Source organism: Panthera uncia (genome assembly GCF_023721935.1).
Source record: "Panthera uncia isolate 11264 chromosome A3 unlocalized genomic scaffold, Puncia_PCG_1.0 HiC_scaffold_11, whole genome shotgun sequence".
NCBI classification, from domain to species: Eukaryota; Metazoa; Chordata; class Mammalia; order Carnivora; family Felidae; genus Panthera; species Panthera uncia.
The window spans coordinates 34,375,564-34,401,181 of record NW_026057578.1 but is presented as its reverse complement, the minus strand read 5'-3'; the positions used below and the strand labels follow the sequence as shown (position 1 = coordinate 34,401,181).

The 25,618-nt window shown below is 39.9% G+C and overlaps 1 protein-coding gene across 5 annotated transcripts in view; it reads right to left on the bottom strand.

Moving 5' to 3' along the window:
* Window positions 1-25,618, bottom strand: part of PLCB4 (phospholipase C beta 4) — a 423,595-nt gene that overhangs the window by 177,723 nt on the left and 220,254 nt on the right. The window contains exon 4 of one of the 5 annotated variants that reach the window (XM_049651128.1): window positions 3,433-3,494. The exons of the other annotated variants lie outside the window; for them this stretch is intronic. The gene's annotated coding sequence lies outside the window, so the exon portion shown is untranslated. The remainder of the gene's footprint in view (window positions 1-3,432; window positions 3,495-25,618) is intronic. 5 annotated transcript variants of the gene reach the window in all.

Below are 25,618 nucleotides of genomic sequence, written 5' to 3'. Positions count from 1 at the left end.
TATAGCAAACAGCAAAAGTTTTTTTTTTTTTTTACTACTGAGTATGTAAGATAAACAGAATTAACCTAATCAGCCCTGAGAATTATAGCAGTCCCAAGAAATAAAATAATTAGGCAAATGTGAAATACTTATAAACAAGGACTGGGCTTTTTTCCCCCCTTGCTTTCTCACAAGTGAAAGAATGCTTCTCTCTTTTCAAGACCAGAACTAACAGAATATATGGTGGTGTATAGAGTTTACCCTTACAGCCTCTCCCTTAGTAGCAGGTATTAGTCACACGCAACAATGTTTCAAAAGAGTTCAGCCCTCCTCACTCCCACAATAAGGGCCCTGATAAGGTCTGAGGAATAGAAAACAAAAAAAGATGGCAATATGATAGAATAAGTACTTTAGGTACGTTTAGATGGAGCTCAAACATAAATTCTACAAACAGCAGTCTCTCTTGGATCTTATTCATGGTGTTCTTGATTGTGCAGCTAAGGTAGTAGTCTATAGTTTTGTGCTTCCAGTCCAGGGGCTCCAGGGAGGGAACTAGGAGAATGGGGGTTTGGATTGACCTTTCCCTCAGGCTTAGTTTCTTCTTAACTAGAACACTCTTTAAACTACTGATGATAATATCTGGATAGCCAAGGTGGGGACTCAAGTCTCTTGGGGACTAAGGCAGGAGCATAGTGAAAAGACCAGAGAAGGCTTAGGTCACATGGACTTGCCTTAGATCAGTGGTTCTCAAAGTGTGGTACCCAGTCAGTAAACATCGTCTGGGAATTTATTAGAATGCAAAATCTCAGGCCCCACCCAGACCTTCTGAATTGGAAAATCTGGGGTGGGGCCCAAAAATCCATGTTGTGTCCAGCAGGCCAGGTGATTCTGATGTCGGGTAAAGTTTGAGAACAACTGCCTTATATCAAGTCCTCACCAAAAGGAAAAAGGTGAAGAAAGAAAGAGAAGAGAAGAGAAGACAAGAGGAGAAAACAGGATCTTTTGATCTTAATCTATGGCCCAGACTAGCTCACTGAGCAAGAGACCTGCTAGGCATTTGGGAATGAAGCTCAGGTAAGAAATAAAGATAGTCCATTTTCCTAGAATGCACACTTCTCTTCAGAAGGCCTTGCAAATCAAGGATATGGAAATTCTGGGTCCCGGTACTCACATTCCCACCAAGATCAAGAGTAGATACCAAGCTGGCCTTAAGTAAATGGGTAATTTCTACAACCATTTCTTTCAAGCTTCATCCTTAAGGGTTAAGTCTCAAGAAACCAGTTCAGGGTGACAGGTGACGTGAAGAAAGCAAACAAAGGGTGATATAACCCAAAACTCAACTATTAATTTAATTTACAATGTAGATTTATTTAATCTACAGCTATTTATTTAATCTACAACATAGACAGTGAAGCCACCTACCAAATAACTTTAAATATTTCCTTCTTCTGGCCCAAACCTTTATGGTCCCTGATAACTGCAAACTATAAGTGCTAGTATTTCTCTTAAAAACTTAGAAGAAATATTGGGGAAATAAAGATTCACCCAGAAAACTCAATCTTTAAGAAGCTGCAACGAACAAAACTGCTGAGGAGGAAGATCACATTAAAACGTGAGGGTTCTAGGGATGCCTGGGTGGCTTAGTCAGTTAAGTGTCTGACTCTGGATCTCAGCTCAAGTCTCAATCTCAGGGTCATGAGTTCGAACCCCATGTTAGGCTCCACGCTGGGCGTGAAGCCTACTTAAAAAAACAAAAAACAAAACAAAAAACAACCAAGAACAACAACAACAACAACAAAACAATACAACTTGAGGATTCTAGAATAAACATGCCTGTAGCTGCACTGAAAAGCAGGGTCATTTCAAAAAACTCAAAAAGTATCAGTTTGCCACTTACATTCTTCACCGGATTTATGAGACTTAACTCATTGCCCCAAATATACTGAGCCCTTTGCATCTTTCTCTTCCCTTTCCATGCCTGAACCTCATTTTTTATGTTTTTTTGTTTGAGAGAGAATGGGTGAGCAAGAGGAGGTGCGTAGAGGAGAGAGCTCCCAAACAAACCTAAAAACAACCAAGGCCAAGGCCAATAAAGTCTTTTCCTGTTACCCAAATGCACATGTCAGTTCCATTTTTGCGTGCACCTGCCCTTTTCTCCAAGATCCTGAAATTCTGTTCCCAGGCTCCTGTTCCCAACTCATACCCTGCTCTCCCCCTGACCCCCCCCATTGGTGCCCAATTGGAACTCAGTCTGTAGAATGAGTTTCCGTTCTTCACCTGGTTCTGCAGCTGGTTGAGCCTATGAATCACTTCTTGGCTGACTGTACATCCTAACCTCACCTCTGCTGGGTCCCATCCTTAAGCTGTGACCTCTGAGGTCAGCTTGAGGATGGCTCAGATTGGCACCTGGGTCCTCAAAGGTGGGGACGCACCCTAGACATGTTCTCAGGGGGTATCTGGTTTTCTTTTCTTTTTTTTTTTTAATTTTTTAACATTTATTCATTTTTGAAAGGCAGAGAGAGACAGAGCTTGAACGGGGGAGGGGCAGAGAGAGAGGGAGACACAGAAACAGAAGCAGGCTCCAGGCTCTGAGCTGTCAGCACAGAGCCTGATGCGGGGCTCAAACTCACAGACCGTGAGATCATGACCTGAGCCGAAGTCGGCTGCTTAACCGACTGAGCCACCCAGGCGCCCCTGTGGTTTTCTTTTCCACAGAGCTTGCCTCTTTAGAGGAAACCCTACCCCACTGCTCATAAGGTCCTTCTCTCTCTTATGCCCAGTCCTCCATACTTTGCCCTTCATTTGCCCTTGGACTGGCTCTGCCATAATTACTAGGCAAAGCATCACCGATATGAATCATACATGTCAAGAGAAAAAAAAAAAGGTCTCTTTAGAGGTTTCACCTTGCCTTGATTATCTGAGTGTTTCAAAGGAAAGATTTTTATTTTATCCTTGCTTGAATAATCTATCTGAATGTTGCCTCAGGCAGGTGTATGGGATAAGTCTGAGGACTGCAAGACAGGACTTCACAAAAACAGGGCAACTGCTTTGGACTAGGAGCAGGTGCCAATTCAAAGGCTTGAGAAATCCTTTATTTTAAAAACTATTTTCCTATTAAAATAAACACAGAGACAACGAGCTCTTAAATTTAATCAAGATTCCTGATATTTAAGTGTTCTCCAAGCAAATTTATAAATAGGCCTTTGCTATTATTACACAGGAGTCAGAAGAAGAGGATAAAGCCTAGGACTGTGCATATTGGAGTGGAGTCCAGACCATAAAAGGAGAAAATATGTTTCCTTAGGTTTTGAGCTAAAAGGTATCCAAATTTAACAGCTTTTATAATATTCACACACACAGAGGTACTACCCGACTTGAAAATAAGCTGTGGTCAAAGAGATTTAATCCGAATAAACTCAAATCTCACACAAATTCAATGACCTCCTTACTTACATGTTCAAAACTGTTCCATCTCCACTCTTCAAATGCTTAAACTAAGGACAGAGATGAAACTCCTAGAGATAGTGAGAAAAACAGTTACTTGGAATTTAAGGTTTTAGAAGGTTGATTTTTTTTCTATTTGTGCAAATTCTTTCAAAGACCCACAAACCTTTCTTCTTTGTTTTTTATGCAATTTTTATATAAGAAGTCTGAAAGGAAAAGGAAGCAAAAATCTCTAATCTCAGTTCATTTGTGAGAGAACGGTCATACTTTCAGGATTTTGGTTTCCTTTTTTCCAGATGTGGTGTCATAATTAGCCATGATCTCCAACGAGGCAGAAAACTTACCGTGTGTTGGTTTCTGTAAGTGAGAGGGTACATAGAAACTACTATTCCTCAGGGGCACTCGGGTGGCTCAGTCGGTAGATCATGCCACTCTTGATCTCAGGATCGTGAGTTCGAGCCCCACATTGGATGTCAAGTTTACTTAGAAAAACAAAAAAATACAAAAAACCAAACTATGTGTACGTATTAGAACATACACTGTCTTGGCTTTGTCTGATAGGTCAGCAGGGATTGAACGCTTCATGTTTCACTGCCATTCACCAGCACCAATGTTCACACCACTTGAAACAGGTCTTCTAATAGGTCTTCTAATTAGTATGATCCAAATTTTATGGTTAAGTAATTTGGCCACACCCGAAAAACTGGGTCTGACTTGAATTATAGATTTCATTACTTCCACAATCAATATTAAATTAATAGCACCTGTATAGCCTGTGGGTCTAGAAAGAGCAGGGTGGTCAGAAATGGATGACCTGGATTCCGGTCCTGTCTCTGCCCCAACTAGCTGCGTGTCCTTGAGGAAGCCCCTAAGCTCTCAGAGCCTTCATTTCCTTGCCTGTAAGGAGACTCAAACAGTCTCAGGGGCTGAAGCAGTCATTTTTCTGAACCCTTCTAGCTCCAGTTGGTTTGACTAAACATTACTTGGGCTTCAAATAAATGTAGATGTTATTTAAAAGCCATGTATGTCCTCCTGAAATAGATTTTATTTCCCAAAATTAAAGCCACATTCAAATGGCTCCAAATAAGATTAAAAACAATGTATTATTATTGTGTATTGAAGAGCAACTGACAAGGTAATGACACGGTGACATTTCTAGAACAGCTCTTCAGTAGCAAAGCAGACTTTAAAGATGCCAAATGCTTGCCCAATTCTGGTAAGGTCAACGGCCTTCAAATAATTGTTCCTTTCATACGATGTGTGCTTTTACTGGATTATTTTAAAATGTGTTTGCTTCCATTGCTTATATAGAAACTGAAAAACATCCCTCACTCTCACAAAGCCCAGAGGCAATGGGAAGGAGATCAGAGGTCAGAGAAGTAGGATGTGAAGCAATTCCCAAGGGTTCATGTTGTATTTTATTTTAGCAAATGTCTCCAACTTCTAATTCAAGCCATATCAGCAGGCTGGGAAAAAGAGCAAAAACGGAGCTCCTTGAATGAAATTCCCTGCCCCTTTGTTAGACAAACCCTCGGATTCTACCCCCTCCCCCCCCACCCCGTGTCCACACTAATAAGCAAAATTGCTGAAAATCATTTGGGCCCATGTGTCTGCAATCAATTATTTTGTTTCTTAAGGGGTAAAGTTTGACCCAGCATATTTTAAAATGCTACAAGATTTCAGGCAAGTTTCAAAGACACCAGGAAGAAGTCAACAGCCTGACCCACGGAAGAGGAAAATGACATTCTCATTAGGCAAGAGAAGAGGACGTCCTTAAGTAATGAGATATGAACGCAGCTCCTGTCACAACTCAGCTCTGAATGCAGGTGCTGGGGGCTAACGTGCTGACCCGCCAAGCTTCACAAAGCTCTCAAAATAAGGGCGCTGGACATCCATGTGATAGTTACATTTTACCAAGTACGTTCACAAACTCTCTAAGTTGGAAATCATAACTCAAATGCAGAGTGTGGAAAGTGGAGCTCAGAAAGCTTAGATTGTCTCAAATTATGGTTAAGAACTAGCACTTAAGCCTTTTGATTTTAAACTCTCACTGTCTGACCTTGATCCTCATGATGAAAGTTCCTTAAATTCAGTAAAACATTTTGAATATATGGCCTCCAACCCAAATGAGGGAAAGTCATCTCTTCTTGGGATTGTATTTAATAAGATATTTTAATAAGAAGTACTTCAACCAAAACTAAGGACTACCTCCATAAAGGAGATGCCTATATTTCTGTCAATATCCAACTTCTCATTTCAAATTCACCCCACACAGATCCTTGTTACTCCAGCTTCCAAATCAGGAGATATTTTTGGTTATCTAAAAGAAAATGGAATTCAAGTTTCTTGCATTTATTTTTAAATGTTTTCATAATTTCCACTTTAAAAAGATCACTGTTATCTTTAATGCTTAGCTCTGTTTTTAGAGTCTTTTAAATGTGATAGAGAAAACTTAGTATTATCAAAACATCAAGATCTAACCACTTAGTCCATGACATTAGTTGGCCTACAGCGCTATTTTGGAATATTTGTGGTGGGCATTTTAATAAAATTTATGTGGTTGCCTATGCTTTACTCAAATAAAATCACAAGTGTGACTAAGCCATGATAAATATTTTTATTTTTCTTCTGCCCTAATTGAAACCAACCCTCGAGGCAAAATGGGAAAGGAAATAGGATTCAATTATGGCCATTACATGAATGAGTTAAATCAGGTTTTGTGGACAAAACATCTGAAGTTTAAAAGACAGGAACACTTATCATTAAGGCATATGTTGGCCATCTATGTCACACACTCCCATGGCCAATTTTCTTTAAATAGTAAAAATAAGCTGTGCTCCATATGACCATTTCCTAACTATCAATTCTCTGTAAGTATTTTAAAATATGAAATCCATGTTAAATATTCTGTCCAAAATGACGTTTGAGAAGCTGGACTTTTAAGGCTTTACATGCAGTATCCTTATCTCGTTCCTGAGATTTCTTAATCTCTGTAGAATTTAACCTCTACCATCACCCTATAGTCAACTCATCCTGGTTTCCCACTTTTGTCCTCCATCCTTGTTTGTTCTCATTCTCCCTCCTGTGGTGATCCTGCAATATCACTGTTCTTTGGTCCTCTCCAGAATTCCACTCCTCATTTTCAGTTGCCTCCTGCGACATCTCCACCAGCACTCCTAGCACTTTAGATGTCCTGATATGTCCCAGCTGAGCTCACTACTACAAAACGATTGCTTGGAAGAATGAGTCAAACTATCAAGATCCATGTAAGAGTAATCAACACAAAGATCTTCATGTTGGTTAAACAACAACAACAAGAACAACAAACCTACAGGACCAAATTAAAAAAAAAAAAGCCGACATAAGAAACAACAGGTTTTGGCAAGGATACAGAGAAAAAAGAACCCTCATGCACTGTTGGTGGAAATGCAAACCAGTGCAGCCATTGTGGAAAATGGGTAAAAAGAGAACTACCCTTCAATCCAGTAACTGCACTATAGGTATTTATTCAAAGAATACAGAAACAGTAATTCAAAAAGATACATGCACCCCTATGTTTATAGCAGTAGTATTTATAATAGCCAAATGCAGCTCAAGTGTCCATCTATTGATGAGTGGATAAAGAAGATGTGTGGGATATGTGTATGTGTGGGGTGTGTGTGTGTGTGTGTGTGTGTGTGTGTCAGATGGAATATTATTCAGCCATAAAAAATAATGAAATCTTGCCTTTTGCAGTGACATAGATAGAGCTACAGAGTAAAATATTAAGCAAAATAAGTCAAAGAAAGACAAATACCATATGATTTCACTCATATGTGGAATTTAAGAGACAAAACAAATGAGCAAAGGGAAAAAGAGAGACATGCCAAGAAACAGACTTTTAACTATAGAGAACTAATGGTCACCAGAGGGGGGTTGGGTAGAGGAATGGGTTAAATAGGTGATGGGGATTAAGGAGTGCACTTGTCATGATGAGGACTTACGTAATGTAGGGAGTTGCTGAATCACTTTATTGTACACCTGAAACTAACATAACACTCTTTATTAAATAATGAATTAAAAACTTCTAAAAACTAGCTTTTTTATATGAAAACCATCTGAACTTTCAGTGAACGACAGTCTTCATGAGCTAATAGTAAAGAAGTCATTGTTTGTACCCTAATGGGATTTGGGAAAGACAAGAAATCGATGAATGGCTAGAACAATCTCAGCAAACTCTCTCAGATCCTGCCACTGCTTTGCACTATTTTGTAAATTCAATGTCACAATTTTAAGAAGCATATCAACAAAACAGAGGAGTTGGTGAAGGAAGTCATGCCATTTAAGCAACAATTAATAAAAGAAGTTTCCAGAGATTTCAGAGTCAATCTAAGCTCTTCCTATAACTGGGTGGGAACAGAAGGCAAGAACCGGTGAACTGGGCTGAGTCCCACAGCCGTACTGATGGAGCTGGGAAAGAACAATGACCATGAACTGCTGGTCCAATACCAATGTGATCCCCATTCTGACAGATGGCATGTATTGAAACTCACTCATATGGAAGACGGAGTAATAGAGATATTCTGTGTTCATTCAGAGGAAAAACTATGTACCAAAGATTAGTGGTCTTAGGAAATGGGAACCCTCTTGCACTGTTGGTGGGAATGCAAACTGGTGCAGCCATTCTGGAAAACAGTGTGGAGGTTCCTCAAAACATTAAAAATAGAACTACCCTACGACCCAGCAATTGCACTACTAGGAATTTATCCAAAGGATACAGGGGTGCTGATTCATAGGGGCACGTGAACCCCAATGTTTATAGCAGTGCTTTCAACAATAGCCAAATTATGGGAAGAGCCTAAATGTCCATCAACTGATTAATCGATAAAGAAGATGTGGTTTATATATAAAATGGAATACTACTTGGCAACGAGAAAGAATGAAATTCTGCCATTTTCAGCAACATGGATGGAACTGGACAGTGTTATGCTAAGTGAAATAAGTCAGTCAGAGGAAGACAGGTATCATATGTTTTCATTCATACGTGGAACTTGAGAAATTTAACAGAAGACCATGGGGGAAGGGAAGGGGAAAAGATAGTTACAGAGAGAGAGGCAAACCCTAAGAGACTCTTGAATACAGAGAACAAACTGAGGGTTGATGGGGGGTGGTAGGGGAGAAGGGAAAATGGGCGATGGGCATTGAGGAGAGCACTTGTTGGGGTGAGCACTGGGCGTTGTATGTAAGCGATGAATTGCAGGAATCTACCCCCAAAACCAAGAGCACACTATATACACTGTATGTTAGTCAACTTGACAATAACATATATTTTGAAAAAAAGGAATGTAACTTTAAATCAGTATCAGGAAAATTATTTAACAATGAAAAGTGTGAATTTTCAGGTTTCAGAGTAGACACTTCTCATCACCTAAGGACTGAGATGTCCCTCTGTTCTTAGAAGTTGTAAAAGGTGGGGCGCCTGGGTGGCGCAATCGGTTAAGCGTCCGACTTCAGCCAGGTCACGATCTCGCGGTCCGTGAGTTCGAGCCCTGCGTCAGGCTCTGGGCTGATGGCTCGGAGCCTGGAGCCTGTTTCCGATTCTGTGTCTCCCTCTCTCTCTGCCCCTCCCCCGTTCATGCTCTGTCTCTCTCTGTCCCAAAAATAAATTAAAAAAATAAAAATAAAAAAAAAAAACGTTGAAAAAAAAAAGAAGTTGTAAAAGGATTGTTGCACTGAGTGAGATGGGAATAATTGCCCTCTAATGACTTTTCAGAAAATAAAGTAGGGTTAGTCCATCTTTAGATCTTATCAGCCCTTTTCCAGATTCTTCTGACCCAAAGTAGTCTGAACATTCTCTCAACTCAAGTATGCAGTGAAATGCTTTCTGATGTTTATTCTGTATACGAATATTGGTTAAAATTCAAGTGATAAACAGATACAGAATGATTGGGAAATGCTTGTACAATTTTGTATTTGCAAATAGTCTTGGAACTAATAAAAAACACAACTTTCTACTTAAACAGCCATCATCTTGTCTTTGATTTGCGAACTTGAAAGAGTCTTGCAAGAGCCAAGCCATCAAAAAGACCACAGAAAGCAGTTTAGAAAACAATGATTCACAGTGACTACACTTAATTAAGACTTTTTCCACCCTAAACTAGAACAAAATATATTATAAAGCCCAAGCTACAGGCTTCTGATTTTGGTCATTTTTGGTCATTCGTATGCCAGTCTCTGGGAAACAAAGAATTTCAATTTCAGGATACTGGCCAACATTTCAATTTTGAGAAGGTGCAGTTTGCTTGCCAAACATCCATCACTTTAATTTTATAAACTGGTACGCTATTCTTACTCAACACTTGTCATAAAACCATCGTACACTGCTTTGCTAAGCAGCAGCTATGTGTGACGCCCAATTGTATTTTCAATATTAAATACCTGAAACTTATGGGTGAAATTTTCTACCTTGTTTATTTTTTTTTTAACGTTTATTTATTTTTGAGACAAAGAGAGACACAGCATGAACGGGGGAGGGGCAGAGAGAGAGGGAGACACAGAATCGGAAGCAGGCTCCAGGCTCTGAGCCATCAGCCCAGAGCCCGACGCGGGGCTCGAACTCGCGGACCGCGAGATCGTGACCTGAGCTGAAGTCGGACGCTTAACCGACTGAGCCACCCAGGCACCCTGTTTACTTCTTTTAAACAGCATGGAGACTATTAGAATTATCAAGACAACTGGTACATCAGCAACAGGTAAATGACACTGGTGCAAAGGGAAAACATGTCTTTGAAAATTCTGTATCTGTTCTCTAGTTTAAATTATTCAAATCACTGTTTGGCTAAAGGGAAAGAAAAACACAAGGGATCTGAAGAAATGAGATAGAAGATAAACCACGAAATGCAGATAAATCATGCATAATCTCATTCAAGAAAGTCCCCTCTCTCCTGCAGTTTATATCACAAAGTAATTTTATTAAGGTTTTATGGAAAGGTCACTTTTGCATTTCTGCAATATTAAAAACTATTTTAGCATACAGAAATCCTACATGAGCCTGAAATATTAGTTCAAGACTAAGTTTATTAAGGTTTTGGCATGGTTCAATATTAACGTTCTCCAAACATTACAACCATTTCAAATCAGATAAACAGTAGGATATAAAACCATGGTTCATAAAAATAAAATAGCATCATTACATATTAGTTCTTGAAGATTAGCTTTAAATATATTCTAAACCTGTGAAGCAGCTTATCAGAACAGTTCATTGTGCACTGACGCTTTCATTTCACAAAGGAATCAGTCACAAACACAGTTAAGGCCTGGGTAGCATTTATCAAAGTAAATTGGTATTTTTAAGACAAATTCTAATTCAAGTGCCAATAATAATGTGAGTTATCCTCCTAGTCCCTTCTGTCTCCTAATATTTTCATCTATGAATGCCTGATGATTAATCAGAGAAAATCTTTTAGGTCTGTACCTGAGTCAGGTGAGTCTGCTGCCTTAAGTTCTTTAACTCTTATATTTCAGGGAAGGTGTAAGTTTTATCTGATATAATCAAACAGCAGAAGCCCGTTCTCCAGCAGTGTGTGAAATTACTGTCAGAGTTTTTGGTTTTTTTTTTTTTTTAATAAAATATTCATTGGTATCAAACACATTGGAAAATGATGATGCTCCCTGGTGAGTGAAAAGCACTCCCTGAAATTTACAGAGCACCCACAGTTTCACCAGATGCCCCATAAGTAGAGTCATTCTTTGACTCCAGGCATAAGATTGAAGACATCACTTGGCCCACAGCTCTGTGCCCAGGAAGATGCTATGGAAGCATTCCTGGTTACATGAATATACAGATTCTAGTGATGGGAAGTGTATACACAGATGCTGAGGGCTCATGAAAACAACCTCTCACTGGACCTCAGGCCCTCCCTTCTATTTAGTTTCCTATAGATTTGAACAGTTGATCTGAATCCTCTCTCTGTGAAGTCATGACTCATGATGACCTCCTTCCTGTAGTCTTAAAGACTTGGGACTCCCACTGCATTTTGTGGCTGTGTTTTAAAGTAGATGTAGTACTCCAAGGTGCCTTCATAGTTCTCTGCAAAGCAGTAGATCATATTCCAAAGCTTAAATGATTGACTACAGAACTGACATTTCCCTTTATGGTCAAAAGAATGAAATAGTTCTCAGCTATTCTTAGGCAATGAGCACAAAGGCTTTAAGCCTGCAGAAATGGATGCTAAGGATGCAGAACCAGACACCAAAGAATCTCCCCTAAATGCTACCTTCCAAACTTAAATCAGCCTCTTCCCTCATAGCTGTAACATCTTCCCCATATGCCAAATAAGGACTCACTTCTGCAAAAGTTTTTTGAAGTGTGAGCGTTTATGGGCAGAGATACATACCAAATATGTTTATAGGTTACTTATATTTTCAGCCTACTTAATTATTAAATCCAAATGAAGGCAGCTGCGTCCAAAAAATACATAGTAAATGGGGTGGGAGGAGGGAAGAAGCTCGAACCCTAAACTCCAGCCTATTTTTAGATATGCCTCAATACACACACCTACACAGGGAAGCTCACAATTACATGAGACACACGGACTCAGTCCAGTGGGCAAGAGTGCACTCAGAGAGGAAAAGACTAATTTTAAGACCGGATTCAACCAATTATCATGAAACCAAAGGAGAATTCCACAAATCACTCTTCAAGAAATGTCCCCGTCTGAAGATGGTCATGCATGTCATTCTGAAGGGGTTCCCAAAGGTAGACGAGATGACATACATAGAAGGCTCTGGGAACAATGCAGCTCCCTATATATTATTGAAGGAATTATTTCATAATAGACATGGATTCTATTAGCAGCTGTTAGCTGCTAGCAGAGCATTCTAGCCTCTGCCAACCCCTACATTTTCTATGAATTCTAGGACTAGGAGGACTACATTGTGCAAAGGGACCGAAGATCAGGCTTTATGTACTGAGGGCCACTCCAAGTAAAAATGATAATTCAATTTTTTCTTTGACCAAAAATGCATACAACAGCCCAAAGCTAGTCACATGAAACCAGTAACTCAGTTCTAACCAAATTACCCTGGAAAGAAATGAGTATGTTCATAACAAGGCTGGGTTTGGCTTGGTTAAAATAATTCCATGAGATTGACTTTAACTGTATTTCTAAATGCTTCTAAAAAGTTGTCCATTGTTTATGTTTATTGTTACTGTTGTAATATTTTTTTAAGTATTCCTACCACACTTAAGCACTCTTTGTGCTTGATGGTTTTCTTTATAGAAAATAAGTCTGCAAAAAACAAAGTATCTTCATGAGGGTTGTTTTTTCACCAAGAAAGTCAATGCTTACACCCCTCTGCATCATCCCATGTGAAGCCATATGACAGGAAGGCCATTTTAAGTTAGACAATTGCTTATTTTTATTTATAACATACAGTTAGTTGGGTTTTACTAAAACTATTTAAGTAGTCTAGACTTAGTCTAAAAACTATCCTTTTGAGAGCCTAGATTATAATACAGGCAATACATTAACATAGGACTCAGTTTTAGAAGGAATGTATCTCATAGAATTATCTCAAGAACTAATAGCAAAAGAATGTATCTCAAGAATTAATAGCAAAAGCTACATAGTCTATTTGTCCTTAATCTATTTATTGCTGGTGGAAGGCAGTATTTCCAACATATGTCCAAATATCATTTTATGTATTTTCATAGATATTAATGATTTGCTAGCACACAATCTTGAAAGTAAATTTTTTTTACACAGGTATGTGAAGGATGAGAGGGAGAAAAAAAGATCATAGAATAAAAATACACATTTTCCCCCTTTGCCATTTCTGTCCCCAAGCCCATAGAATTCTCAAAGCCTTTGGTTTTCTATCCTTTGCTTATATGACTCCCCATCTTCCTCAGAATATGAGCCAGTCTGTGCACTGTGCTATAAGGCCCTCTATTATGTAGCCCTATACCACTCTCCTCCCTTCTCCTATTCCTTTCCCATGCTCACTTGACTCCAAACACACGGATTTTCTTCCTGTTCTTCATAGACGCCATTCATAATTTGTCTCAGGACCTTTGCATATACTGTTCCTCAGTTTGGACTGCTCTTCTGAGTATCTGCCTGGCTCTTTACATGCAGATCACTGTTCGCATGTCACTATATTTTTGTATATGCCTCTCATTTACAAAATAACATACCACCCACTACCACCACCAGGATTTCTTTCCCTCTACCTGTTCTATTCTTCTACATAAAATACATCAACATCTGATACCTATTATTCAATATATTTTGTTATATCCTTCCAACAGAGCAGAAACTTTATATATTTTCTGCTGCATCTGTCATATAAAACATGTGTGACATGAAGTTGGTGTTCAATATATACTTGTGTAGAATAAATAAATGCGTTCCTCTTCTGACTTTGCTGCAATGAAGAAATTAACAGAGGAAGCTGGTGGTCCAATATGTTGGTTGACTCTATGTTGGTGACTTGGGGAGGGAGAGCAAATAATTAAATGGGACATTAACACAATGTAAAGGGAATAAATGAGGGTCCTAGGGTTAACTACAGTCTTCTGCCTCTTCTCCAAGGGACTGTGTTAGTTATTTCAGTGTAACCCTGCTGGACTAGACACTAACCAGAACTTGACAGTGGTAAGGCACAGCCTCCACACTTAGAAACCCAATCCAGCAGAGAAGAAGAGGTAGATAGATAATTCAACACAAACAGTACAATATTTTACAGGAATTTAGAGACAGGAGAAATAACCTCTACCATAATTTTGCTTCTGAAAATACAAACCACTTCATACAACTCTCTGACCTCCCACAAATCCGTATCGTTAGAAGACCCACCTCCGATCCCTGAAAGCCTGAAGATGGAAATTGATGGTATCTCTGAATATGACCAACTCTCAAAGGCCTGAATGGATTTTTATGGAGTTAAAGGGTGAGATCTAACTATCATTTGAGACAACGTAACACCTAATTGCACAAAAGGTTTTACTCTACATCCCCTTCTGCATCCATGCAAGGGGCCACATGTCTAGTTCCAGCCAATGGGCTTTGACCGAAGAGGAGGCGTGACCCTTCTTGGCTCAAACATATATTGCTCCCTCCTGAGCCACCATAGACTGTTTGCAAAAACAGTCACAAAGTCTTCCCTTCTCTGTATCCTGCCCCTTGGCAAGGTGACCCTGCAGCTTCTCCCAACAAGATGTGGAGATTTCTCCAAGCGGATCTTGGATCTGGGTTTGGCATATGACTCAGCTTTGCTGCAAATCAGACACATGAAAAGCACGTACAGCCCTTCCACACTGGGGTATTCTTTCTCGTTTCTCTTTGAAATTCAGAGACTATTATGTTAAAAGACTAAGAAAGCCTGCTGGAAGAGGACAGGCCATATGGAGAGAAGCCTTCGTCAAACCAGTTATCCTGTTTGACACTCCAAACAAATACATGATTGGGGCTATCCTAGACCATCCAGTCCTGGCTGAGCCAGCCAAGACTAGTAACACCTCCAAATGAATACACAAAATTGTGGAAAAGAACACAATTGTTTTTTAAATCCACAAAATTCTGGGGTGATCTGTTACATAGCAAATGCTAACTGATACACCTGCTAGACAAGGATGGGTGGGGTGAGAGTTGACTCTATATGGCTCTGGCAGTATGTGCACATTTTAGTTTTATTATGTAAAAAAGCTATTTAAAAGGATTAAGAAGTTCTGAGGAAGAGTTAAAGGAATTCAGAAAAAAATCATAAGGGAGCAATAAGCTAGAAAAGCCATCCAGGATATGAGTAGAGGAGAATAATAAAATTAAAGTCAGTTACCTATGATATTTAGCAAGGACTTAAAACTTTAGCAAGGACTTAAAGGACTTTAGCAACATCATTTTTCTGGATGACAGTAATTATCAGGAGCACAAATCTGTCCATTTTACCACAAACAACTTGACACAGTAAAGTCTGTATTTGGGGCACCTGGGTGGCTCAGTTGATTGGGCATCCTACTTCAGCTCAGGTCATGATCTCAAGGTTTGTGGGTTTGAGCCCTGCATCAGGCTCTGTGCTGACAGCAGCCTGGAGCCTGCTTTGGATTCTGTGTCTCCCTCTTTCTGCCCCCCCCCCCCCCCTGCTCACGCTTGCTCAAGTTCTCCCTCTCTCTCTCAAAAATAAACAAACATTTAAAAAAAAAGAAGTTTGTATCTTATCTTTGAATCTCCCCACCTGCTTCTCAAAACCCGTACCTAGCAGAGTGACTAGTATTTTAAGAGGCGAGGTTAGAGACTCTTGAATAAGGAATGAATATGGAATGAGGGAAGGAAAGACTCAGTTATGCTATGTGACAACAAAGTGTGTGTCTACACTTCACTCCACATCCCTTTCCAGGTCAGCCTTTGCATTCTCCCAAATTGTTCTTATTTATGGCTCCCCTTCCATTCAGAGGAATAAGTAAGGCAATGGTAATGCGATAAGTAAGAATCATGAAGGTTCTGAGTTAGGGCATCTGGATGTTATAATAGCATTTTGTAGCAAGGCCTGTAAAATAGCCATTTATAATATTTAGCCGTATTTTTACTTCTGGATGTTTTACTTTTGTTTAACTCATATGGCAGATATTTGTAAATTGGTACCCAAATAATATAGTTATGTAATATTTATTGAAATTTTTGAGTGTGTTTAATGCTTCAATACTTTAAACTAAATAAGTAATATTAACCATCTAACCATAGAGTTTTCCCAGGGACCCTAAATTTAACTCCTCCTCAATTTTACAAAATCATTCAGTTCCATATGTCCAACTAAACACAAGACTATCATTTTAAATATAAGAACCGACACGTTTTGAGCAAAATTAGGTAATACACTATTATGTGATAAACATAATATCGTAAAACAATTTAGAATTCGGTTTAGATATGTAGTTACTTCCCAGTTCAGCTGACTTACTTTGACTCTCCTAGGCTGGAGTATTTTCATTCCATCATTTCAACCTAATATACCATGAATTGTTTTGAATGTGATAATGTGCATAGCCTACAAATATGACTCATAGACAGAAAAATATGGTTCCAAAATTTTACTTTACATGCCGAATATCACTTGGCTAATTTGAAGATTATTAATAGTCACATTTTCAAGGGTTTAACTTTATTTCCCATTGTGTTAAAAAATGTTTTCTCACATCTAATCTGTATCAATACTTTGTGTGACAGGTGTTAGGATTGCATTCATTTTACAGATAGGGAAACTAAGATCTGGGGCAATGAAATCATTTTTCCAAAGTCACAAAGCTATTAAATCATGAGGCCAATATCTGAATGAAGACCCCCTCATCTCAGAGTGGAGAATTCTGCTTTCTCTCTAAAAAAAAAAAAACAACAACAACAACAACAAAAAAAAAAACCATAATAGAATGGCTCTTTTAAAAAGTGCAGTTTCTAAGAAAGTTTGGAGCATGATTTAATATGGGAAATTCCAAAGAAACCTTCAAAGCAGCATCTATTATGTAAAATGTGGTATACTTTTTTTTTTTTTTGGGTCTCCTGGAACAGATGTTTCTTTGCCCTAAGCTAATAGTCTCCTTCCTGTCTCCTTCCTTTGCTGAATCGTAACTCGAGCAGGCCTTCAGGCACAGTTATTACGAACACACATCCAGCATACGGAACCACATTTCTGATACACCCGTGTCTGCTGGGATTTACAATGGAGTTAATATCTGGATTTACTGGACCACACTCGGTGAGGACTTTTGTCTCCCTCCATTTCAATGTTCTTCTCTTAGAGTGAACTTTCATGAAGGTAAGTTGGGGCCAAAGATAAGAAGGGTCAACGAGGAGCAGGCCAGGCCCACAGTATACAACGAATAAGTCACAAACACAACGGTATTTGGTAACACTAAAAATCCAAGCAAGGCAGGCATTAGTTTTTTCCTCATTTTTCTTTCTGAGGAGAATGCTTTTCTGGTTTCTAACTCCAACTAATGGGATGAAAAATCTCATTTTTCAAAAAAAAATTAGGGCAGCATCTCACACCCCTCCCTACCCATCCTACCTCCCCAGGTCAAAGAAGGGAGCAGAACATACTTGCCTTTTCACAGGTCTCCCTGCCTCCTTGTCCCAACTTGGGAATCCAAGGTGAAGAGCCAATGTGTTGGCCCAAACTCTCCTGGAAAATGGGAGTAACCAAATGCCCCTGGGCCTGAAGATCACTGATCTCTTTCCTGGGGGCCCACTCAGATCAAACTTCTCAGGGGACATCCCCTAGTACCTAATTAATCTTTACCCCCACCCCCACTCCTAGAAACTTCATAGCTCCCTGGTCTAGCCAGAGGGCTGATTTTTGTGTACATGAGTCTCTTGGTTCCTTCTGGCTCCTAGCAACCAAGTAAGTCAGTCCCCATCTCAGCCTATTCTAAGTATCCTGGCTTTAACCATCTGCAAAATACAAAAGGTGCTAGCTGGCCAACAGCCAGTCTGTAGTGGAAAACGTGGAACAGCTTAGACCTCCAACAACAGGGTGAAGTCACGTCAAGTGTGACAAAGCCACAGGACAGAACAGTACAAGGCCATTAACGATGACGGTTTCAAAGAGCTTTTCATAACACAGGTAAATGCTGGGGTTTAAATGGAAGAATGTATCACACAGTTTCAACTATTCAAAAAGATGCACACAAACAAAATACAAAAGACTTGAAGGAAAATACTCAAGTGTCAGCCAGAGTGAGGTTTCACTTGGGTGAAGGTTTCTTGCCAAGTTTTTTTTTTTTCTTTTTATAATTTTATGCACCTTCTATATTTTTTAAATGATCACATCTTATTTGGATTTTTAAAAAATCCTCCAGGGGCGCTTGGGTGGCTTAGGTGGTTAAGCGTTCAACTCTTGATTTTGGCTCAGGTCATGATCCCAGAGTTATGAGACTGAGTCCCATGTCAGACTCTGTGCTGGGCATGGAGCCTGTTTGGGATTCTCCCTCCAACCCCTCTCTCCTTCTTCCCCTCCCCTGCTCTCTCAATAGATAGATAGGTAGGTAGGTAGGTAGGTTGGTAGGTAGGTAGGTAGGTAGGTAGATAGAATAAAAACACATAAAAAATACTCCAATCTCCCTAAGGGATTACTAACATGATGATGGGCTCCCGGAAGCTGCTGAGTAAGACAATTGTTGATACTTCTGACATAGCTTTCATATCTCACAGTTCACCTTAATGTCTTGTTAGTCACTCATCTCTGTACTTTCTTCCCTATTTGTCTCTCTGCCTAAAATAAACCCCCTGTCCACTTATCTCCCCATTTTACAATCCTGTCTGGCTCAGATGTCACTTCCTCCTCCAAATGAGATCTCATTCTCTCTTCCCTTGAACCCACAACTTTTTACATGCACCTCTCCCAGCCAATGAAACTTTACACCTAGCACTGTAATTATTCCTAGCTCATGTCTAAGCCTGAAAGAAATTTTGGACACACAGGAAACTGAATCCATCTTTGCATACCCCACATGAAGTCTCACACATAGGGAGCATTCAATACTTACAAAGGAATATAGATGAAATAAACAGAAAAAAAAATAAATGATTAAGCAAAGTATTTAACTTTAGGTTTCATTTTATAATCTATCCTTAGAGATTTTCCCATTCTCTAGCCAAATGCCAAACCCCAGATTCTGGGGCCCACAATTTCATAAAGTCATCAGCCATCCTGCTTAAGGGAAGATATCTAGCACACAACATATCTGTTAGTTACATGCAACCATCAAGGAAGGAAATACAATCAAACTTTTTAACTAGATGGGGAACTCCATAGGGCAGGGCAGGGGCAGGGTCTGTGAACCTTTATCATTTTGGAGTCCTCCTGGTGCATGGTAAATTCTCAATACACACTTCTTAAATAAATGACAAGAAATGAATGAATGAGCTAAGAATCATTGGCTGAGATGCCCCACTACAATCATATATGTATGGACGATGATCATTTTGCATGTTAGTTGCCAATGAAATCTCATAGCAATGACTGCATCAGATGACACTGGACCCCCAGCTCTCATCTTTGCTGGCTGCATCATCCTATGTAGCTCTCTCAAACTGCATGGGAGATTCCACACAACTGGAATTCTGCTTGCCTTGACCTTAAGCAAGTTTCTGTTCTCAGTGTCCAGATTTCCAAGAGAATAAGATGGAAACATTTGCTCTGTCTTGTGAAATTTAATTGAATAAAAATAGCATAAGGTTGCCTTCTAAGGCAATCATGCTAGAACAGTGGTACTGTTCCTGATTTGTTGAAGGAAAATATCACATATGTGGAAGAAAATTATCAACAGAAAAGAACTTCTGGAAAATAGTTTTATGGTTTCAAAACAGGAGTGCCTGGCCTACGTGCCTCTCAAGCCGTGGACTCCCACATAGGAAGGCTGTCCACAGTCATCTATCATGGCATTTGGGGTCCTTGACAGCTGACATCCCCCTTCCTTCATCCTCTGCAGTGAATGGTGCTCTAAAGGAAACAAATATTGGAAGACTCACAAGGGAACTGGTCTAACCACACCAAAGACCCTCCCTGACACTCATCAACTATTAACAATCTCACCAGCAGTGGTCTTTCTGTAACTGTAATGCAAGGTTAACAGTGGATACACTAGTAATTGGACCACTGTGGGAAATCTGGAATCAGAGGGCAGATGGTTTCATAGTGTGTGTCTTTCATCTGTTTTTGCCCTAATGATAAACCATAGCAGGGAAACTGCACGGGCTGAGACTAAGAACTCAGTGCTCCTACGTTCTCAGGAAAAGAAACAAAGCTGCTCTTTTTAGAAAATCAAATTGTTGCTCACAAACCAAAACAGCAAAGTTCTCTTCTCTTCTGTTTTGTTCAGGCCTCTCCAGCTCATCTATGGAAATATCCCATGCTTTTTAAAAACTGGGCTGAGCGGTCATTCAATATTATGTTGCTAAGTAGTCCTTTCTAAGTTAAACATGTTTACCCTGCATAAAGGCTGAAATTTTGCTCAACTGGCTATATTCCATGACTAACAGAGTGAATTTACCTCTTCTCATGCATGGAAGAAAGAGCACAGTCACACAATAGGATCCCATGGAGAAGTTGGCTCCTAGGAGCTGAGTCCATGGCTTCTTAGGCTGCACACTGCATCCAGATCGTGAGCCTGTTAAAATGACTGGTCCCATGCAGCTGGCCTGGGGTGAGGACTAAAATACACATTTCTACAAGCTCCCCCTGGTGATCTCCATTCTGCCTGCTGGTCCATGGGCCATATTTTGACTAGCACAGAATTGGGATTTGAATCTTACTTTCTGGGATTGCTCCTTATCAAAGGACTAGACTGTGGCAGTGAACTAACTAGTGGCAGGGATAATGTGTATATTAAGATGGGCAGAAAGAATGAAGCTCAGGGAAAAAATTGAGCCAGGCTGGAGGTTTGACTCTACTAATTACATGACATTGGGCAACTCCCTTAATCTCCATTCTTTGTTCTGTAAAATGAGGCAAATGATCCTTCTTTCACAAAGCACAGAGAATGAAAAATACAAACACGGGGGTGCCTGGGTGGCTCAGTCAGTTAAGTGTCTGACTTCAGCTCAGGTCATAATCTCGTGGTTTGTGAGTTCGAGCCCCACATCGGGCTCTCTGCTGTTAGCACAGAGCCTGCTTCAGATCCTCTCTCTCCCTCTCTCCCTCTGCCCCTCCCCTGCTCACCCACTCTTTCAAAAATAAGGAAAAAAAAGGAAAAATACAAATGTGTATATAGAGGCTTGACTGTAATAGGAACTTGTGACCTATTGTTTCCTGGAAGATCAGCAAAATCCATGTATTCCTCCCCTTCTGAGGCCCATACATACCCACATTCACCTGCCTCCCTTGCAGTTAGGTAGAGCAGTGCGATAGTGCTGGTGTGTGACATGAGAGTGGCAGTGATGAATGTCACACCTAGGCATGCCCATAAAATCCTCCTCCACACATTCATTCTCTATGCAATTTGCCTCTTCTATGTAGGTGGACATTATCTCCAGGAGGAACGTGGAAGCTAGATAATACAGATGTCAGAGCTCTCATCAGCTTCTATCCCTGAATAACTACAAACACATGGCAGCCCCAACCATTTCACCTGCCTTGTACTGTTAGATGATCAGCAAAACAATAACATGAACCATACGTGAGCCATTGTATATTTGTGGCCCTCTTTGTTAAAGCAGCTAGCCTAACTATGCAGTATCTCTCCCATATTTTTCCTTCCTTCCTTCCTCTTCCCTGCCTTCCTACTGCACTCTCCCTTGGAAGTGTCCCTCATGTATCCTAAATTACAGTGTTTTGGTTAAAAGCATAAACTCTGAGGGGGGACTGGGTAGTTCAGTGTGTTAAGCGTCCGGCTCTATATTTCAACTCAGGTCATGATCTCACAGTTCATGGTTTTGAGTCCTGCATCGGGCTCCATACTGGCAGTGTGGAGCCTGCTTGGGATTCTCTCTCTCTCTCCCTCTCTCTGCCCCTCCCCGCTTGCTAAATAAATAAACTTAAAAAAAATAAATAAAAGCATAAACTTTGAAATGGAAATACTAGGTCCAAAATCATTTCCATCCTTTCCTTGTACAGAATTGGACAAGGATGGCTAGATAAATTTCCCAACCCCACTCTCAACTATGGAAGAAGTAATCCTACCACTGCTTACCTCTTGGGAAGGTCACATGAGATCATGCAGGTAGAGCAGTTAGCCCTTTACTTGGACAAAGTAAGCACTCCATAAACAGCTATCTCTCTTCTGTTCTTTGATTCTTTCTTCTGTTTTTCTTTTTATTCTCATCTGAATAGGGTCCCATTTTATAATATGCCACCTGCTTCCCCCCACCCTGTAATGCTATGTCATAAGGACTTTCATAAATCATTGTCCATGTGGTTGATGTTAGCATTACCCATGGTGTGGTACAACTCTAAAAGAACCTCTGTTACATTCGAAGAGTTCTAAACTAGAAAAAATTTAAGCATATTAAGCATGATTATATCTTTTTCACACTTGAATGAACAAATATTACAAAGCTAAAAGGAGGAAAGAGCAAAAGGACCAGGTAATTAGTACAGATTTAAAATTTTTTACACAGGCAGGGAATTTACCATTTGAAAATGTGGACTGTACAGAAACTGCAAGACTGTCAGCTAATGAGGGATATTTACGTGATACATTGATTTTCATACTGGAGCAACAGATAAAACCTATCAGCCAGGAGAGAAACCCTCCAAAGGAACAGCTTCTGTTGCCTGGATATTCCAGAAACAAAGCACAGAGAAAAAAGCAAAAGGCAAGGTTTTCATAGGACAAATGATACGTTTCTCTTTAATGTTATGATACATTTAAGGATAGCTTTCTGCTACAAAAACGCATTACTCAAGGTTGACGGAAATGACTGTTTCCAAACATACATGTGAAGGTTCATATATGCACACAATTTCAAATGTGTGTTCACATGTATAAAAATAGAACAGAGTCTGAATCTTATTATTTGGAGGTAAAAGACGTGTTCAGTCTTAACGCCTAAGGAGTACGGCACCCATGATGCTAGAGAAGATTCACAGAGCCCCTTTCACCCTGCTAGTGCATTTCGTTCTCTTTTTATGGTAAATTAGAGGGATTGGCACTGCTGTTCTTTAGAGACTGCACGCATGCAAAGTTTACTGAAAGACTGTGTCACAAGTAATATGAACTGAAGAAACCACAGCATTCTAAAGGAAAGCCAAATGGGCTGGCAGTGCATAGGGAACTTTGCACATCATTCCTCTGACATTGAACTTGCCCTTCCCTTTCTATAGGGAAATGGACTGTGAGAACAGTCAAATGCTGGCCTGGAGCAGAAACTGTGAAATTCACATTTAATGCTTCAAAATACTCTAAATGTGACTCTGTCCCCTGGGCCCTCTCTGTTGTCCACCCAATCAGTTATGAAGTCCCACTGGTTCTACCCCTTGGATCTCCCTGAAATCTGCCCCCTTTTCATGCTCCAGGCTGTCTCCATCACTTCTTTTCTGGGCTGCAGCAAAGCCTCCTAGTTATTCTCTACATGCAGTCTTCTCACTTACCCTTCCCATTATGCTCTACAAAGAAGCCTAACTATTCTAAAAATCCAAGTTGCGTCATGTCACCTGATTAAAACCCTTCAATGGCTCACCACCATCTACAAGAAGAAAATTCATTTAATGGCATGGCTTAACAAAGATTTACAGAATCTGGCTCTCACATCATACTTTTATTAATTACCCCAAACACACACATGAACCACCCCCCACCCCCGCAACTATAATGACCAACGCTGTGTATGATGTACCATCTGAACAGAATACTTCTACAGCCTCCACTTCCTCCTCCTTTACTAGGCTAATTCTACCCATCATCTAAGACTTAACACAGATGCCACTGACTCTGGGAAGTTTTTTGTTTGTTTTTTGTTTTTTTTTGTTTTTTTTTTGTTTTTTTTTTTTTTTTAAGAGAGAGCAAGCACGTGCACATAGGGGAGAGGAGCAGAAAGAGAGAGGGAGAGAGAATCCTAAGCAGGCCCTACACTCAACATGAAGCCCAATGTGGGGGCTTGATCCATGACCTTGGGATCACGACCCAAGCTGAAACCAAGAGTCAGATGCTCAACCAACTGAGCCACCCAGGCACCTATTATTATTATTATTATTATTATTATTATCACCATCATTATCATTATTGTATTTTAGAGAGCACGAGAGGGGTATAGAGGCAAAGAAAGAGAATGGGAAGGCTTTTTTAACCCACAACTCCAGAGGACCCCAGTGGAGATCTCCCATTTCTCCCATCTTACCGGTAGACTCTGGTACTACAACTATGGGCTCTGGAGTCAGCTTGCCTGAATTCAAATCCCAGCCACACCTCTTATAGCTGAGTGATCTTCAGGTTACTTAACCTCTCTGTGCCTCAGTTTCCTCATTTATAAGATGGAGATAATCACAGTGCCTATTTCAACAGGGCCCTTTGTGGACTAAATGAGGTCATATAGAAATGACTTAAAGAAAGCCTGACATCTAATTGTTGCTCAATAAATGTTAGGCAGAAGTCGTCACCAAAGTGGTACCAGAACAATAATGCTCCATCTACAGGTCTTCCACTGATGACTGCATGCTTTGCAGAAATAGAAGGAATTATCCTTCCTGCGTGCTACTTGACCCATGTCAAGCACTTAATACATTATTCTTTAATAAATATCTACTGAGGATTCAAACAAATCAAAGATTTCCATCTTCTGGGAGAGTTTTCAGCCTCCTCTGAGTTACATGTGCAGATTTCCTCCCATATAACTTTATAATCTTTTCCACGAAACAGAAACAAAAACAAACAAAAAAAACACAAAACACAAAAAAAATAAATCACAGAAAGGATGTGCTGTGTATCAGACACTGTACCAGGTGCCAAAAGAGGCAAAGGCAAAATCAAATGAGAAAAACAACTCTTATCACCAGAAGCTTACAAGATAAGTTCATTGTTGCCAGTGAGCAAGCTGGCAGTGAGGACTTACCCTTTCATTTGAACAAAGAGCAAGTTGACCTTGCCTCATACCAACCAAGACCATCTTTTGATTTTAAGGCTATGCTCACCCTAAAATGTATCACATCTACTGACCCTTGGGACCAGAACATCCCAAAAAAAAACAGTTTTACTAACAGCCCCAAGGGCAGAGCTCCTGTGGCCTATATGCTTTGCAAAGAACCACCTAGGAGGTATATGTCTTGTCAAAATGAAATGTACTTAGAAAATGCTCAATGTTGTCCAGAATGCCATTTAATGTGGGGGACTCCAACTAGGTTGGAGAGTTAGCACCTTGTAAGTATTTTACCATAATAATTATGGCAGCATATAAAGTATCAGTAATGCTCCATCCTGGACTTCTGATCACCAATCAGCATCCTCATGAACAGAGTATTTTTTTTTAAATGTACTAAAGCACCTAAAAGTTTTAGGTACAAGGCCCTGATCTTAGTTTCAAGTTACTTTCAAATGATACAGCAGAGCCCATCACAAAAAAAGTTCTGTTAAGATTTTTATACATTGGGAGGTCAAAACATGTCCCTCTCAAATCTAATAAGTATGTACTCTAAAAGCCTCAACTGATGGAGGCAGCCTGCACATTAAATGTGTCTTCTGATTCCAGGCACAAGTGCTATGAAGAATTCCACTATTGTCTGCATTTGGACA